A 16,266-nucleotide genomic window follows, 5' to 3' on the forward strand; every position below is an offset into this window, starting at 1 on the left:
GTCCGTCCATCTCTTGTTGGGTCTTCCTCTTTTCCTGCTGCCCTCCCCTTTTCCTAGCAGGACTGTCTTTTCCAGTGACTCTTGTCGTCTCATGATGTGACCAAAATACGATAGCCTCAATTTAGTCATTTTAGCTTCTAGGGTCAGTTCAGGCTTGATTTGATCTAGAACCCACTGATTGGTTTTTTTGGCAGTCCACAGAATCCGTAACACTCTCCTCCAACAACACATTTCAAAGGAATCTATTTTCTTCCTATCAGCTTTCTTCACTGTCCAGCTTTCACACCCATACATAGTAATAGGAAGTATTACTTGATTATTACCCCCCCACCTCTTTACAATCTCCCGCGTTAACACAGATTTTGAAAAAGTTGCACGTTGACTAGACCAGTGGTTCCCAAAGTGGACGGTACCACCCTCTGGGGGACGGTGGGATTCCCTAGGGGGGCACTAAGAGGCAAGGGGGACAGCAGGGGGGCGCTAGAGGTGGGCCCCTTCAACTGTGTTGTTGTTCACTAATTTACAATAGATCAAGCTAGGGCACCATGCTGGCAAATTTGGTGGAAACTATCAGAATTCTTTTCCAGACTTTGAAGACCTGGTACCACTGGATCAGGTTCATCAGTTTTGTTGAATAAATTTCAGCTAAAAAGTTTTAATTTGATTTAGAATAGATGTGCAATTATTCGTTAGTGTTTAGAAATTTTAATGTTATTAGCCTCTTTAGTGAGTCATGCAAACCCCTATTTTGAATAATGCTTTTTATAGGATAGGGTTGGGGTTGAGTTTGTGGAACCAAGGGGGCAGTGGCCCGAAAAGTTTGGGAACCACTGGAATAGATGTACGTAGGTGAAGTATGTTCTGAGGAACGCCTAGGGCATTTCTCATATTCTGTATTTGTTCCCCTTCATGGAGTGCAGATTCATTGTTTCTGCTGGCAAAGAAAACTGTTTGTTCCCCACCAAAGGTTATTTAGTGCTTGGCTGTTGGTCCTCTTTTAAAAGGTGGCCATCGGTGGCAGGCTAGTGAATAATTTGGGCTTGTAAAATAAGCTCTTCCTCACACATCTACAAGGGAAAGTCTCCCTCCCTGCCTCCAGATGATATGGGAGGGATGCTTTTGTAAATTTTACGAGGAAGGGTTCCTCCTTTTAGGCTGTTGATGTGCTGCAGATGATTGAAAATTGATTTGTGTGGTTAGATGGGCTGGTGAAACGTTTTTGTGGGCTGGTAACTTTTATGGGATTGTTTGCAAGGATCATACAATTAATTTATGGTATTAGCCAGCATAAGATGTGGTCCAGCTTTTTAAAAGGAATAAGCTTCATAGATGATAGATCAATCAACGGCTGTTGGCCATGTAGATAACTACATAGAACTGCCTTTTTCAGAGGCAGTCTTCCTTGGAGTATCCCTTTTGCTGGGGACAGTGGAATGCCCGCCCCTTTATGCCTTGCTTGTAAGTTTGAAGGGGCTTTTAGGTAGCTACTGTTAAAGGCATAATGTTGGGGTGGGTGAACTCTTAGTATGTTCTTGCAAAGTCTTATGTTCTATATGGAACTTTAGTTTGAAACATGTTTTATTTCACTGTAAGTCACAGTGACTTCCAGTAAACATGTTTCCAAAGAAGTGGGGTTGGGCCTAACACCTTAATCCTAAACAAATTGACATAAAGGAAGCAGTTAACGGTTGGCTTGAATACGCTAGCTGAATTGGCAAACAGATGACGGTGAAAATCAAGAAAGTCCAGTACAGTCCATGCCTTTCCTGACAATTGCCAAGTCTCTATAACTTTTTTAAAAAATATTTGCCACTGCGCCAAGTGTAATGTGAACTAAAAATCTTTACGCCACAACAAGTGCAGAGATAGATCAAAGCCCTTTCCCTCTATCCAAAAATGTAGGATTTGCATTTAGAACTCACAACTGCATTCTTATACAGATTTAGGTGAAAGGAAGCCCCATTCAACCCTGTATGTTTTGCTTTTAAATAAATATGCATAAGAACAGGATGCACAAGTTTTATCTGCTGTTGTAGTCCACAGACTTTGGGAGCTTTCACACGTGCTGAATAATGCACTTTCAACGCACAGCTGGATTTAACTGTGTGAAACGACAAAATCCACTTGCAAACAACTGTTAAAGTGCATTGAAAGTTCATTATTCAGCATGTGTGAAAGCGCCCTTTCAGTTTGGTAAGCCTATTTGCATTAACAGCTGTAATTCTGCTGTGATGTTATTGTGCCATAGTGAAAGGCAATAGTTTTCAGATCAGTTTACTTTATGGGTGCATATTTTGCTTCAATGCAAACTATTAGTGGCAATGTTTGGGCTTGCCAATTGAGGACAGAGAATAGTGTCTTCAGATAGGGCTTAACGAAGGTTACAAATTATAAGTGCTTAAAATTAGGTGTTATGGGAACTGCTAGGACAAATTTATGGGATGAAAGATGCTAATGGTTTGCATTTTGGGCTTGCTGCCCTGACCTGGATGGCCCAGGCTAGCCTGATCTCGTCAGATCTCAGAAGCTAAGCAGGGTCAGCCCTGGTTAGTATTTGGATGGGAGACCACCAAGGAATACCAGGATTGCTGTACAGAGGAAGGCACTGGCAAACCACCTCTGTTAGTCCCTTGCCATGAAAACCCCAAAAGGGGTCGCCATAAATCGGCTGCGACTTGAAGGCACTTTACAAACACACACGCTAACAACTGCAGCAGAGCAGATGTTGAGCAGCATGTCTTAGCAGGGGAAGGGGGGGACCATGTCTCTGTGCATTGCTATGCCACTGCTGGCTGTTATGCCAAGACTCTAGCTAGGAGACCCAGATACAAAGCCAGCTGCTAATTTTGCAACAGGTAGCACTTATTCTTAATCCTTCCTGTATGATTAAAAAACCCAGCAATAATCTTTTTTTTTTTAGGTAGGTGTGTTTTTTTTTAGGCTCATTAGGTGAAGAATAGGGGGAGTTAATCCTAGGGCAGGCAAATTTGGCTGAATTTCTTGAGTTATCTGGCCTATACCATGTTCATTATGTGCCTTGTATTTGCATTCAGAGAGCCAGCATGGTGTAGTGGTCAAGGTGTCGGACTAGGACCTAGGAAACCCAGGTTCAAATCCCCATGGAAGCTTGTTGGGTGACCACTCACACACTCAACTCTGACCCTGGCAAGTATTTGGATGGGAGACATCCAAGAAATACCCGGGTCATGATGCAGAGGCAGGCAATGACAAACCACCTCTGAACATCTCTTGCTTGAAAACCCTACAGCAGGGGTGGGGAACGTCAGGCCCGGGGGCCATTTAAGGCCCGCGAAATCATTTGGTCTTGCCCTTCATGGCAGATCTCTAGCTCAGAAGGATCTAAGACTGGTGATCCACCCCCTCCCAATAATAGGAATTGCTCTATTCAAGGCAGATGTGAGTTTGTTTTGCTGAGAAAAGGAACATATCCGCCCAAGAAACTGTGTTAATCCTTTCCCACCTGGACCATGAAGGTCCCTCTGTACTACAAGAGGGCTGTACTACATTCCCTCTATATGGGATGTACTACAAGAGGGCTGTACTACAAGAGGGTTCAATTCCCCACTACAAGAGGGCTGGGGGTGGAAGTGGTGACAATGAAGGGGTTAAAGGAGGCAGGGCCAGAATGTGCTGGGGGGGGCAGTTCTTAGCCAGTGTGTCCTCATTTCATCCCTGCAGGCAGAGGTAGCAGGAGCCCGCTGTAGAATCCGGCCCCGACCATGCGGAGCAGGAGCAACTCCAGCGTTCGGCTGGACAGCTACACCCGGCTGGTGCAACAGACCATCCTGTGCCACTAGGTGGACGAGTGCGCCACTGGTTGGATGCCTGCCTGCTTGCCCGTGTGTGTGTGGGGGGGTCATCTAGGGCAGCTGCCTGCTTGGGGCTTGGTCAGCTAATTTTTAAGTTGATAATTTTGGATGGCCCGCGAATGATGTTATAAATGTCCAAATAGCCCTTGGCAGAAAAAAGATTCCCCACCCCCGCCCTACAGGGTTTTCATAAGTCAGCTGTGACTTGATGGCAAAAAAAAAAAATCCATTTAAAAGGATCCCAGGTAGTAGGTGCCCTGACTTGGATGGCCCAGGCTAGCCCAATCTCGGAAGCTAAGCAGGGTCAGCCTTGGTTAAAGCCTTGGTCTTTAACTAAATATATGTGTATCTTTAGAACATCTGTAGGCTAGAACTGTATAAGACTAAAGGTGTTTTAGTAAAAATAAAGTGAACAACAAACAAAGCAAAGATGCCTAGATATTTATTTTTGTAAGTGAAGGCAGAGGAGGAATTGTGGAGAGTGTAAATAAACCTGCTAATTCTGAGCCCATTTGTCTTTTTGTACTGGAATAAGGAAGCAAGTCCTTCAGTACACTCCTTGTTTATTGACAAAGCAAGCTCAAGGCTTTAGACCAGGGCTGTCAAACATAAGGCCCAAGGGTCAGATCCAGCCCCTTGAGATCTTTTATCCAGCCCACGAGCCAGCTGAGGCAACCACCCCACCCCCAATATGTGCTGGTGAGGTATGGCCTGCCCTACCAAGTGATATTTATGTCCTATCCAGCCCTCTTAACAATTGAGTTTGACACCCCTGCTTTAGACAGTTAAAGGAGAAGGGTGATGTGCTTGCTGCTTAGTAACAGGGCAGTCTATTCATCCTCAGCCTGGCCCTGACCAGGATGGCCCAGGCTAGCTTGATCTCATCAGATCTCAGAAGCTTAACAGGTTCGGCCTTGGTTAGTACTTGGATGGGGGGCCACCAAGGAATACCTGGGTCACTATGCAGAGGAAGCCAGTGGCAAACCACCTCTGTTAGTCTTTGCCTTGAAAACCCTACTGGGTGGCTGTAAGTCAGCTGTGACTTGACGGCACTTTACACACAGAGACACACACACACCCTCAGCCTGACTGAAAGTTCTGAGAATTGCAATTGCCCGAGAGTGCTCAGCAAGGGTCCTATCATAGGGACGCAGTAGGCCAGCTAGCTCAGATAAGAGGTCCAGCTGCACACTGGGGAGCAGGACACACATAACTGCTCCAGGCCAGATTGGTCAGGGATCCTTGAGAGTGGGTTTTGTTTTTTTCCATCTTCTGGGCATGGAGTAGGGGTCACTGGGGGGTGTTGGGGGGAGGTAGTTGTAAATTTCCTGCATTGTGCAGGGGGTTGGACTAGATGACCCTGGTGGTCCCTTCCAACTCTTATGATTCTATTATTTTGTCTTTTCACTAACTTAAACCTCACTGTAGAAAAAGATCCTATAAAACTTGCTGTGTCATGGATAGGCAGCTACATGCTAGCTGAAAACGGTCAGTGCATCCAAATAGATAACTGCAGAATGAATCAACAGCTCCACAGTGGGCACCTCAAAGAATCATAGACTAACAAAATTTATTCCAGCGTAAGCTTTTGTGAGTCATCTTGATCCATAACAAGTGTAAATCTATCTGGCCAATTATATCTACATTACAGAAAGGAAGGGAGGGATTTTACTACAAGAGGCCAGTTTAAAACAAGATCCAATTGAAAGAGTAATAATGTTCACTCCCATCTGTTGTTAGATAGTACTTTTTATTTGTGTCTCAGCATTCTGCATGCAAGTGTGCACACTTGAATGAAAATGGCCCTCAAATGCCAGTTATTTATTATCTATTTTAATGACAATATATCTGACCAAGGGAGTGTTGACTCTCAAAAGCTCTTACCCCCAAAATCTTGTTGGTCTCTAAGGTGTTATTGGGCTCAAACCTAACTGTTTTACTGCAGACCAACACAGCTACTCTCTGAAACTATCTTTATGAACATGTTTGAATCCTGCAAAAATCTTCCAAGTGATTCAGAATCAGCAATTGAATTAGAATCATCATAAAATAACAATGTATACCAGCAAAAAACATGAAACATTAGTATTGTAACCAGAGTTGGCAAGAGACTCAATACCAGTCTTGCAATCAATGCAAAGGGGGAGGGGCCGTGGATCAGTGGTAGAGCATCTGCTTGGCATGCAGAAGATCCCAGGTTCAATCCCCAGCATCTCCAGTTAAAGGCAAGTAGGTGATGTGAAAGACCTCAGCCTGAGACCTTGGAGAGCTGCCGCCGGTCTGAATAGACAATACTGACTTTGATGGACCAAGGGTCTGGTTCAGTAAAAGGCAGCTTCATGTGTGTTCATGTGGTACATGGGCATATATATCCATGGTCCACTTTGATTGCAATAATCTTACTTTCTCTATAATAACGATGAGCTAATGCTAGGTGTGGTGTCAGCCACACTAGAACACCGTTGCCAGAACTTGGGTAGAGGGAGGAATGTTGTGGCACCTTACAAGTATGACTTGCTAATTCCACCATATCTTTACAACATGGGGGCTCCTTAAGAACTTGGTTCCAGAATCCTTTCATCTTAACAGAGGATGCGGAGAAACGTACACACACATGCCGCCTGTATTGTCAGTCCTACCTTGAGGCTGTCCACTGATTAAAGGCTTTTAAACACTAATTGGCATGCATTTAATCAATCATGTGATGACTTATTTAAAGATTATAGTGTTTCTGCAGGTAATGTTTAGCAGCAAATCTGTGTTCACCTAGTTTTTCATCTGCTTTTCTTTTAATAATACTTCTCACTTGTACTCTGCCCTTCCACCTAGGAACTGGGTGGTTACCTAGTTCTACCCCCCTTCCCCATTTTATTCTTACCATCACCTTGCGGAGTAGGTTAAGCTGACCAACTATATCATTTCAGACACTGAGGGATTTGTTTATTTGAAAATGCTCCAGTGTTTTAAAAAGTTTCAGGTGGATACCTTGCAGAAAGCTTCCAGCCCGGTTTGCTCCTTGATCTACTAGCTTTCCACCTATGGGAAGGTTTTTGACATGAGGGTGCATGCCAACCATGTACTCTGCCTAGGGTAATTCTAAAAGTGACAAAGGGAAAGGTGTTTGAGAAGCCAGCGTGAACCGTGTAAGTTATAGTCTATCAGCTGAACTGATGGAAGAAATTCTGGAACTTTCTCACAAAGGCCAGACTAAATAAGGATGATCAGATGAATGGAGCATGGTAGCAGGCACTGTTTGATCCTTTAAGACAACCCTTTTAAAAGGGCCTGGTCATATGTTTCTCGGAAATTGCTTTTCAGCCACTGTTAACAAAAGCTTGAAGCGGAGTTCAGAAGTCAAAGTTGGACCCTGTTGAATATTATTTCAGCCATCAGGGAAGATAAGTTGCCTCGATGGTGTATACATGGGAAATGAAGCTAGGAAGAGAAAGAAAGAGGGGTGATGAAGATAAGCCCACAGAGGAAACATGGGCTGGGAGGTAAGAAGAGTGATGCTGGGTGGACTTTGTGGCCAGTGTGGTGTAGTGGTTAAGAGCGGTGGTTTGGAGCGGTGGACTTTGATCTGGAGAACCAGGTTCGATCCCCCACTCCTCCACATGAGCAGCAGACGCTAATCTGGTGAACCGGGTTGGTTTTCCCACTCCTAAACATGAAGCCAGCTGGGTGACCTTGGGCTAGTCACAGTTCTCTGCAAACTCAGCCTCACAGGGTGTCTGTTGTGGGGAGAAGAGGGAAAGGTGATTGTAAGCCAGTTTGATTCTTCTGTAAGTGGTAGAGAAAGTCGGCATATAAAAAACCAACTCTTCTTTTTCTGGAGCAGAAATTAACAAATTTTGCTACCAAATTAACCAATTTTTTTACCAGCTGTCTAAAACCATCAGGATATTCTGCACTACAAGCTGCTGAGCGTGTTTGATGTCTATTTATTTAGTATAGTTCTATCCCACTTTACTGCAAGGAGCTAAGGGTGGCTTACATGGTTCTCCCCACCTCTATTTTATCTTCACAATAACCCTGTGAGGTAGCTCAGGCTGAGAGCCAGCGGGACCGATTTGAGGTCACACAAGCATCATGGCAGAGTGAGGATTTGAACCTGGGTCTCCCAGTTCGCAGTTCAGCACACTAACCATGCCACACTGCCTGTCTATGGTAGTATAGGCAGAAAAGACATGTGCTTATTTGTTTCCAGTATAGGACTCTAGTTGGATCGAGCATGTGGAATTTGCGTGGTTATTCACGAGTTGTTTCCACAACATTACTTTCTGTCTGCCACCCAAAGGCATAGTCAGACTTTTCCTTCACCTTGCCCTTTACTGAAGACATGCACGTTATGAAATACCCCCCCAAGAAAATATACTTGACGATTGGGGTGCTAGTAGCAATGACCTCTGTGGACAGCTCCCCCTTGTTGACGCTATATAAATGCAAAAAAAAGGTAACTTTGTCCCTATTGCCTTCCAACCACTTCACAGAGTGGCAAACGAAGTAAATTAAGTATTCTGGTGTAAGACGTATGTGATATCTGCTCCAAAGACGGGTTAGAGCGAATGGATGTTTTCTGCCTTGATCTGTTTCAGTTGGCTCTGGACCAATAGAACTTGGTCCTGGGAATCCATCCAAGAAAATGACTTCTAATCTGTGCAGATGAATTCTGCTAGCAACAGCAAAGAGGAAAGATGGGGCAGCGCTAGGACTTTGAGTCACTGTGGGCACCTTTGCAAAGTTTCATTGTCTTTATGCAAGCTGAATTACTGTGGATTTCTTTGGGACAGAATGTTGCCAGGGAGAGTATGTGGAGAATCCTCTCTCCCAGTTCCTCAGCCCTTCCGCTTTTAACTACCTGTTTCCTCAGGAGAGGTATAACAGTTCAACCAGTTTAAATCTATAGCATAGCTATACCTTCAAGGCCACCATTTTGAATAACCTTACTTGAGAGTAAGGGCTATTCATATCAATGAGGCTTACTTCCAAGACAAAGTGGCATGTAGTTTTTAATTATGTCGATATTTATACCCCGCTTTTCTGCCCAATGGGGGGGGGGACACACCCAAAGCGTCTTATGACATCATCCTACCTCCATTTTTTCCACATAACAACAACAACCACCATGTGAGGAAGGTCAGGCTGAGCAAGAGATTGACTGTCCCAAATTCACTCAGCAAGCTTCCAGGGCAGAATGGGTATATGAATTTGGGTCTTCCGCAGCCTAGTCTAACCACAACCCCACTCTGGAAACTTGCAGAGGTAACCAGCAGCACTGTATCATGGTTAGACAGTGACATGAGAGTAGTTTTTTTTTTTTTTAGAACAGACTAACTTAAAACCTTATTAAAAGAGCCTGGGTATTTATAAATCTGACACATTTAATTGAAAGCTCAAGGCTGAGAACTGCTATTGTTGTAGTATGTATAGTAATGCAAGGACTAATCAATTGTACACCCTGAATGCTTACCAAGAAAACGTACAGTCAGCATTTCAGACAGCTAAGGGCATTTTCACACATAAATTGTTTTAAATATATCTTTTAATACAATGTAAAATCTGCACTGTTTGCATTGTCGTTATGATTCCTCTTCTGAATTACCTCCCACGTCAGCAGTGTTTGGATGTGAGACAAAACATGCAAGAGATGCAGGGTCGCTTCAGACATCACGAACAAACCTGAGTTGAATTTTGGTTAAGAATCCTGGGAAAGGAAGAAACCTCAGATTGCTGCATTCTCATGTCACACCCATTTGGAGCTGGATCTTGGCATGACACACAAGCCCTGACCTGGATAGCTCAGGCTAGCCCAATCTCATCAGATCTCATAAGCGAAGCAGGGGCAGCCCTCCTTAGTATTTGGATGGGAGACCACCAAGGAAGTCCAGGGTCATTACACAGAAGCAGGCAATGGCAAACCACTTCTGAATGTCTCTCGCCTTGAAAACTTGACAGGGTCGCCCTAAGTCAGTTGCAACTTGACAGGGGGAAAAAATGACACACAAGGGGAGGTGGAAAGAAGACCACAAGCCCGACTGTGACCCACATCCATGCCCATTACAAACAAATTGGTTTACTTGTGACTTCTGAATGCAGGCTCCAATTCATTCCGTGTGTCCCAGTGGAAATGCCCCAGGTTTTAGCCCTGCAGCAAACAATTATCTGCCCACAGTGAGTTCAAAGCCTATGCAACCCAAGCACCTGCTTGGGGCATCAAATTGGCAGGGGTGCCAAGATGGAGTTTGGGCCAGTTGTTGCTGCATCCATGCCATTGCTGCATGGGTCCCAAACCGGTTGCAGAGGGTGACCTGGGAGGAGACATGTCCTACTCATGCTGCCGCTTGACTCTAAGATGGGGCTACAGAATCTGCCCTCCAGGCTGCAATACAGGCATCACAGCACCTCTGCAGCCCACCTTGGAGTCTGCATGGATGTGCCACCAGTTACCGCTACTCCAAGACATGGAACCCAGTGGGAGCGCTATGCTCAGGGTAACAAAATGTCTTTATTAAAACATTTATACCCCACTTTTCCTCATGGCTCAAAGTGGCTAACCTCTTTGAGCCAGTCATGACAGTTCGGTGCAGATGTAACACTCCTGATCTCCTATGCATGATTAAGAAATGTGGCATGTTTCCCTCTCGTGGATAAAGTCCCTCCTTCCCTTTTTGGAGCACAGAGTGGTAAGCTGCAGTACTGCAGTCAAAAACTCTGCTCATGACCTGAGTTCAATCCCGATGGAAGTTGGTTTCAGGTAGCCAGCTCAAGGTTGACTCAGCCTTCCATCCTTCCGAGGTCGGTAAAATGAGTCCCCAGCTTGCTGGGGGTAAAGGGAAGACGACTGGGGAAGGCACCGGCAAACCACCCCGTAAACAAAGTCTGCCTAGTAAATGTCAGGATGTGACGTTACCCCATGGGTCAGGAATGGCCCAGTGCTTGCAAAGGGGACCTTTACCTTTTTTTATGGATGTCAATATGAACCATGAGAGGGAGCAGAGTGTATGTGTGTGCTCCAGGCTACCAGTTTCCTAAACATGGTTAAGAAATTGGTAACCTTCCGTCTGCGGTGGGCCAGAGAGAAATCCAGGTCAAGAATTGCTATCAGTGGAACTGAGCAAGAAGAACCCCAAACCGCAACTGCATTTGATGAAGTGGGGTTTAGATCACAAAATCATATTCCACACTAACAGTGCAATTTATTTATTTATTCATTTACTTCATTGATATCCCACCTTTCCCCCCAGGCAAACCCAAAGTGGCTTACTTCATTCTGCTCTCCTCCATTTTATCTTCCCAACAACCCTGTGAGGTAGGCTAGGCTGGGTATGTTTGATCTGCCCAAGGTCACCCAGCAAACTTCAAAGGGATTTTTGAATCTGGATCTTCCAGATCCTAGCCTGGTGCTCTAACCACTACACCAGACTGGATCTCTGCAATCCTCTGCAGAGTTACTCTAGTCCAGGGCTTCTTAAACTTTTTTCACTCGTGACCCCTTTTTGCCTGAGAAATTTTCACACGACCCCAGGTATATAGGTCTATAGAATAGGTATATAAATCAAACATTTACTGATAATAAATCATAAAGAAATTTATTTTAAAACAATTCTTTGGTATACATATAATTTTACTGTTTACTGTTGCCAATTTTTTTCCCGGCCCCCAAATTCAGTTACGTGACCCCGTATGGACCCCATATTGCATTATTAGTCTGTTACATTTTAAGGGGCTGGTTGTTTTCTTTGCAACAGACTAACATGACAAGCCCTCTGGAATGAGCCCGGCTTTACCCAGGAGGGCGGGACATAAATTTAATAATTAAAAAACCCTCCTGCTCGCTTGACAACATTTCATGCAGATTTCGCTGGATTGGTCCATGTGGACAATTTCTAAGCAATAAATTTGTGTATATAACCAAATTGGATTAATGTACATTAGCCTAGGGAACTCAGAAAGGGAAAGAAAAACATAGACGCACTGTTCAGTGTTGGGTGTTGTGTTGCTAATCGGGAAAGTCACCCAACGATGCCTTCATGATGTGTGGGAATTTCACCCGTCAGGATTAGTCAATAATTAGTCGCTGACAGTTGATGTGAGCCCTTCCCAGTCTCCACCTAACCCAAGTGAAGCACACTCCAAGAAGCCCCATGTGACCAAATATGACTGTTGCTAAGAGCAATTAAGCAAATGTACATTGGCAACAGAAAACGATCGTGCAATTCTGTGAATATTAAACATGTGTTACAGTGCCCAGTTCGCAAAACCGTGTAATTAGGCATGGCTCTAAAAAGCTTACCCTGCCATTTTGCAAATTTGAAATCATGGGAACGTTCAGCAGGAACCTTTCTAATCTGCAAAGCAAGACCATTCTTTCCCCTCTTGCTTCAAAATAAAATATAAACAGGAAAAGTCTAAATCCCCAAGTGCAATGCATTAAAAACTTTTGCCATATTTATGAATATTCCCCATGTCTACTATGGGGCTTCTTACGCCTGAATAACTAGGTCACGTTCAAGCTTTCGTGATGCCCCATTTTAAAATGCTCGTGTGTGTACCAAATACCACAACATGCAGTCTCTTGTCATATTTAATCAGTTCACTATCCCTTCTGCGATTAGCATGCCATAGCCACTGGTGAATTCGCTGCTGGTGTGGCAGCACAGTGCACATAGAGGACTGGCAACTTGATTTAAACATGGCACTGGAATCCTGCAACATCATGTGCTTAAAACTTTTTTTTATTGTCCCACTGCACCTTTTAAATCCAGCATGTCTGTGTTGGAGCTCATGTGGCCATACCTGTCTACTCATGACCCCACAAGGCTCTACAACGTCGAACCCAGCAGGGATAGGGTTGCCAACCTCCAGGTACCAGCTGGAGATCTCCTGCTAATACAACTGATTTCCAGGCGATAGAGATCAGTTCCCCTGGAGAAAATGGCTGCTTTGGACTCAATGGCATTGAAGTCCCTCCCCTCCCCAAACCCCGCCCTCCTCAGGCTCCACCCCAAAAACCTCCCGCTGGTGGCAAAGAGGGACCTGGCAACCCTGAGCAGGGGTAATACAGAAGGATGGTGCTTGGGGCAGCCCCGTGCCAGCCCTGACTGCCTGATAAGTGTGGTACGGATGCAGCATTCCTCATTTCCTAATCTAGGAGTGTTTCAGAGCCTGATGGACTCCCTCTCTCCCCTCCCCTCCCTTTTTGGAAATAACCATTAGAGATATGCAATAGAGATGTGAGGACCCAGAAGAAGACCGGGAAATGTGGTAATGTTACCCAAGTGGTTTCCCAAGGTCTTTAAAAAAATTGTGATGGAAAAATTGAGAAATTGGGGGGGGGGGGAAGTAAAAACAAAAAAAAACAAAAAAAACTCCTGTGGACTATTTGGAATGAGTGGGATGCTTCTTAAGACAAGATTTTTTCTCACTCAAAATGTTTAGCATGAAAAAGTCAGAGGACTCTGCTCAGTTTTTCAACTGGGAAATTTGGGGGAGCACTGGGGAGAAAACTCCTACCCCCCTTTTGGAATGAATGCAGTATTTTTAAGGCAGCGTTTTACTCAAAATGTGTGGTATGAATTTTTTAATATGAGAATAGCATTATATAGTGATTGTTCCCACATACACTGTGGATCCACACAACATATTTTAAAGAATAAGTTTATTGTATAAATGTGACTAATTTGGGGGAAAGTTAATATTTAATATAGGACATTATTGAATATAAAGTTTAATATGATATCAAAATATTCTGGTAGTCCTACATAATGTGACTCTGTGTGTACGTACAAATAATACACGTGCTTTTGCTTATTACAGAATTTCTTCTCTAACATTTATTTTTATTCTTTCCTACCTCTCAGATGGCTGAAATTGAGATACATAAGCAAAGGTTTGCAATTGTCTCTGAAATATTGGGTATATTTGCATTCTTATAGAAACAAAAACATTTATACTTTTAAATTCCATAGGTATGCCAGAGATATAATAGAAATCCACATTCAATTGAAAGTGATCACTTCAAGCATCACTTACATTTGATTGAACTCCTGCTTATCTGATTTGGTTGTTTTATTTAATTATTTATTATACCTCGCCTTTTTACCCATTGGGCCTTACATTGTTCTCCTCTCCTCCATTTTGTCTTCATAACAACCCTGCTAGGTAGGTTAGGCTGAGAGTAGCCCAGCAAGCTTCTATGGCAGAGTGGGGATTTGAACCTGGGCCTCCCAGATCCTAGACCAACTACTGTACCACACAGATTCTCTTGTGTTGCCTCCAGGCTAGCTGGGTAAATACAGTTCCTCTTAGGAATATATATTAGTTATATTTAGTACATGTTTACCCCACCCTTCTTCCAAGGGATTCTCTGTGAGGTAGGTTGGCTGAACAAGAGTGACCAGTCCTAGCTCACCCAGTCAGCGTCATGGCCAAGTGGCGATTTGAAGCTGGGTCTCCCAGGTCCTTGTCTAACACTAGAATCACTACTTCCCCATGGCTCTCTCCATAGAGCTCTCACACTAGGGTTGCCAACCTCCAGGTACTAGCTGGAGATCTCCTGCTATTACAACTGATATCCAGCCGACAGAGATCAGTTCACCTGGAGAAAATGGCCGCTTTGGCCATTGGACTCTATGGCATTGAAGTCCCTCCCCAAACCCTGCCCTCCTCAGGCTCTGCCCCAAAAACCTTCCGCCGGTGGCAAAGAGGAACCAGGCAACCCTATCTCACACGCAAATACCAGCAACACTGTTCCAGGTTGCAGGGAGGGAATGCGCAGCAATGTTCAACATTAGTAAAAGAACAGAAAATTTGCTGCTGCTTCTTTTTTTTTTTACTTCTTTCCATCCCTTTTGTGTGTCAGCTGCTCCTGGTGAGGTTACTGCTGTGTCAGCAAAGGTGGTCCGCAATGTTATAAAGTGCTCTTTGTTTAAAGGAAACAAAAGCAACATTCTTGCAATAGTCTGGATCCTTAGTAAAATGGTGTGTGCAGAGGGAGTTGTGGAAGAGATGATGTTTTGTAATACCTGACTAGGCACAATTGTGCCAGCATTAGACATTTCCCATCACGTCTGATGTTTAAAAGTCTCACTTTGTCTGGTGTTCACAGTCTGATATAACCGTCCTGCACTTGTTTAAAAAAAACAACACTTCACTTAACCTACCCCAATTAAGATGCCCTTTAGAGGTTTTCCAAACTACCTGGGATCCATTTGCCTTAGAACCGGTTCAGCTCCAGTGAGAGAATATGTCAGTGGCCCCACCCGAGTCTGCACAGCTTTCCCCCACAAAATAGGCATCTTCCTTATAGCCTCGCTATGCGGGAAAGACTCATGCAAATTGGCTTTATACACGTGACTGGGTCATTTACAGTGCAATCCTAAGCAGAATTACACCCTTCTAGGGCCACTGGATGTAGAATGGTGTAACTCTGCTTCAGATTGTAACAGTCAAGTATTCTTCCTATTGCACAGGAGCTACTCTGATTTATTTACTTCCTAACTTACTGCTCTTCGTTTATAGTCTGCCTTTCTTGTTGAGACTCGGGGAAGATGAAAGAATTAGAAAACAATGCAATAAAAACACTGTAATATGTGCTACCAACAATGCAATAAAACTAGATTACACAAGTAGAAAACAATGCAATAAAACATCATCATCATAAACAATGCACAACAAACAATAATGCCGAGGGAGTAGTAACTGCCTGAAAAAATTTGAGATATTAAACTGAGAACCCTGCTGACTTTATAAAACTTTATAAAAATGCTCTCCTGAACAATTCCTGAGGCTTATTGCTTATAAAATACAGAGGCATACATGAAGCTGCCTCTTACTGAATCAGACCCTCGGCTTATCAAAATCAGGTCCAAGAGACTCACAGTGCAATTCTACACAGAGTTATTCCAGTCTAAGTCCATTGAAATGAATGGGCTTATACTGGAGTAACTCTCTTTAGGATTGCACTGTTAGGAAGGCTAGGCGAAACTATTGATGATAAGTCTCTCTCTACCCCACGCTTCCTCAGGCCAGGAAGTCTGCAAACCATTACTTTAATGGATTGGCCTTGAATAAACCATTCAAGGCCAATCCACACACAACAGTAATTTGATACTGGACAAGGGCCAGCCTATACTCTTCCATGGTGTATCTCTCTGTCTATAACAACTTCTCCCCCACAGGGATCCTCTTAGTCCATATAAATGACAAATATTCCCGTAAGTATCCTGTGCCAATAGAAAATAATCTCCCCACACAATCAGAAAGATCCATGTAGCAATCATGAATAGACATTGCAGTAGGGTTGGGCGAGTTACCATGCAGAAGCAAGTTGCAATAAGAATAAGGTTAACACATAGACCAGCTGTAAGACTGTAAGGTTGGGGGCTGCCCAAGACGTAGGGGGTTACCGCACTTGTATTCCCAGTGATGTATTAAG

Source organism: Euleptes europaea, chromosome 8 (genome assembly GCF_029931775.1).
Source record: "Euleptes europaea isolate rEulEur1 chromosome 8, rEulEur1.hap1, whole genome shotgun sequence".
Taxonomy (NCBI): domain Eukaryota; kingdom Metazoa; phylum Chordata; class Lepidosauria; order Squamata; family Sphaerodactylidae; genus Euleptes; species Euleptes europaea.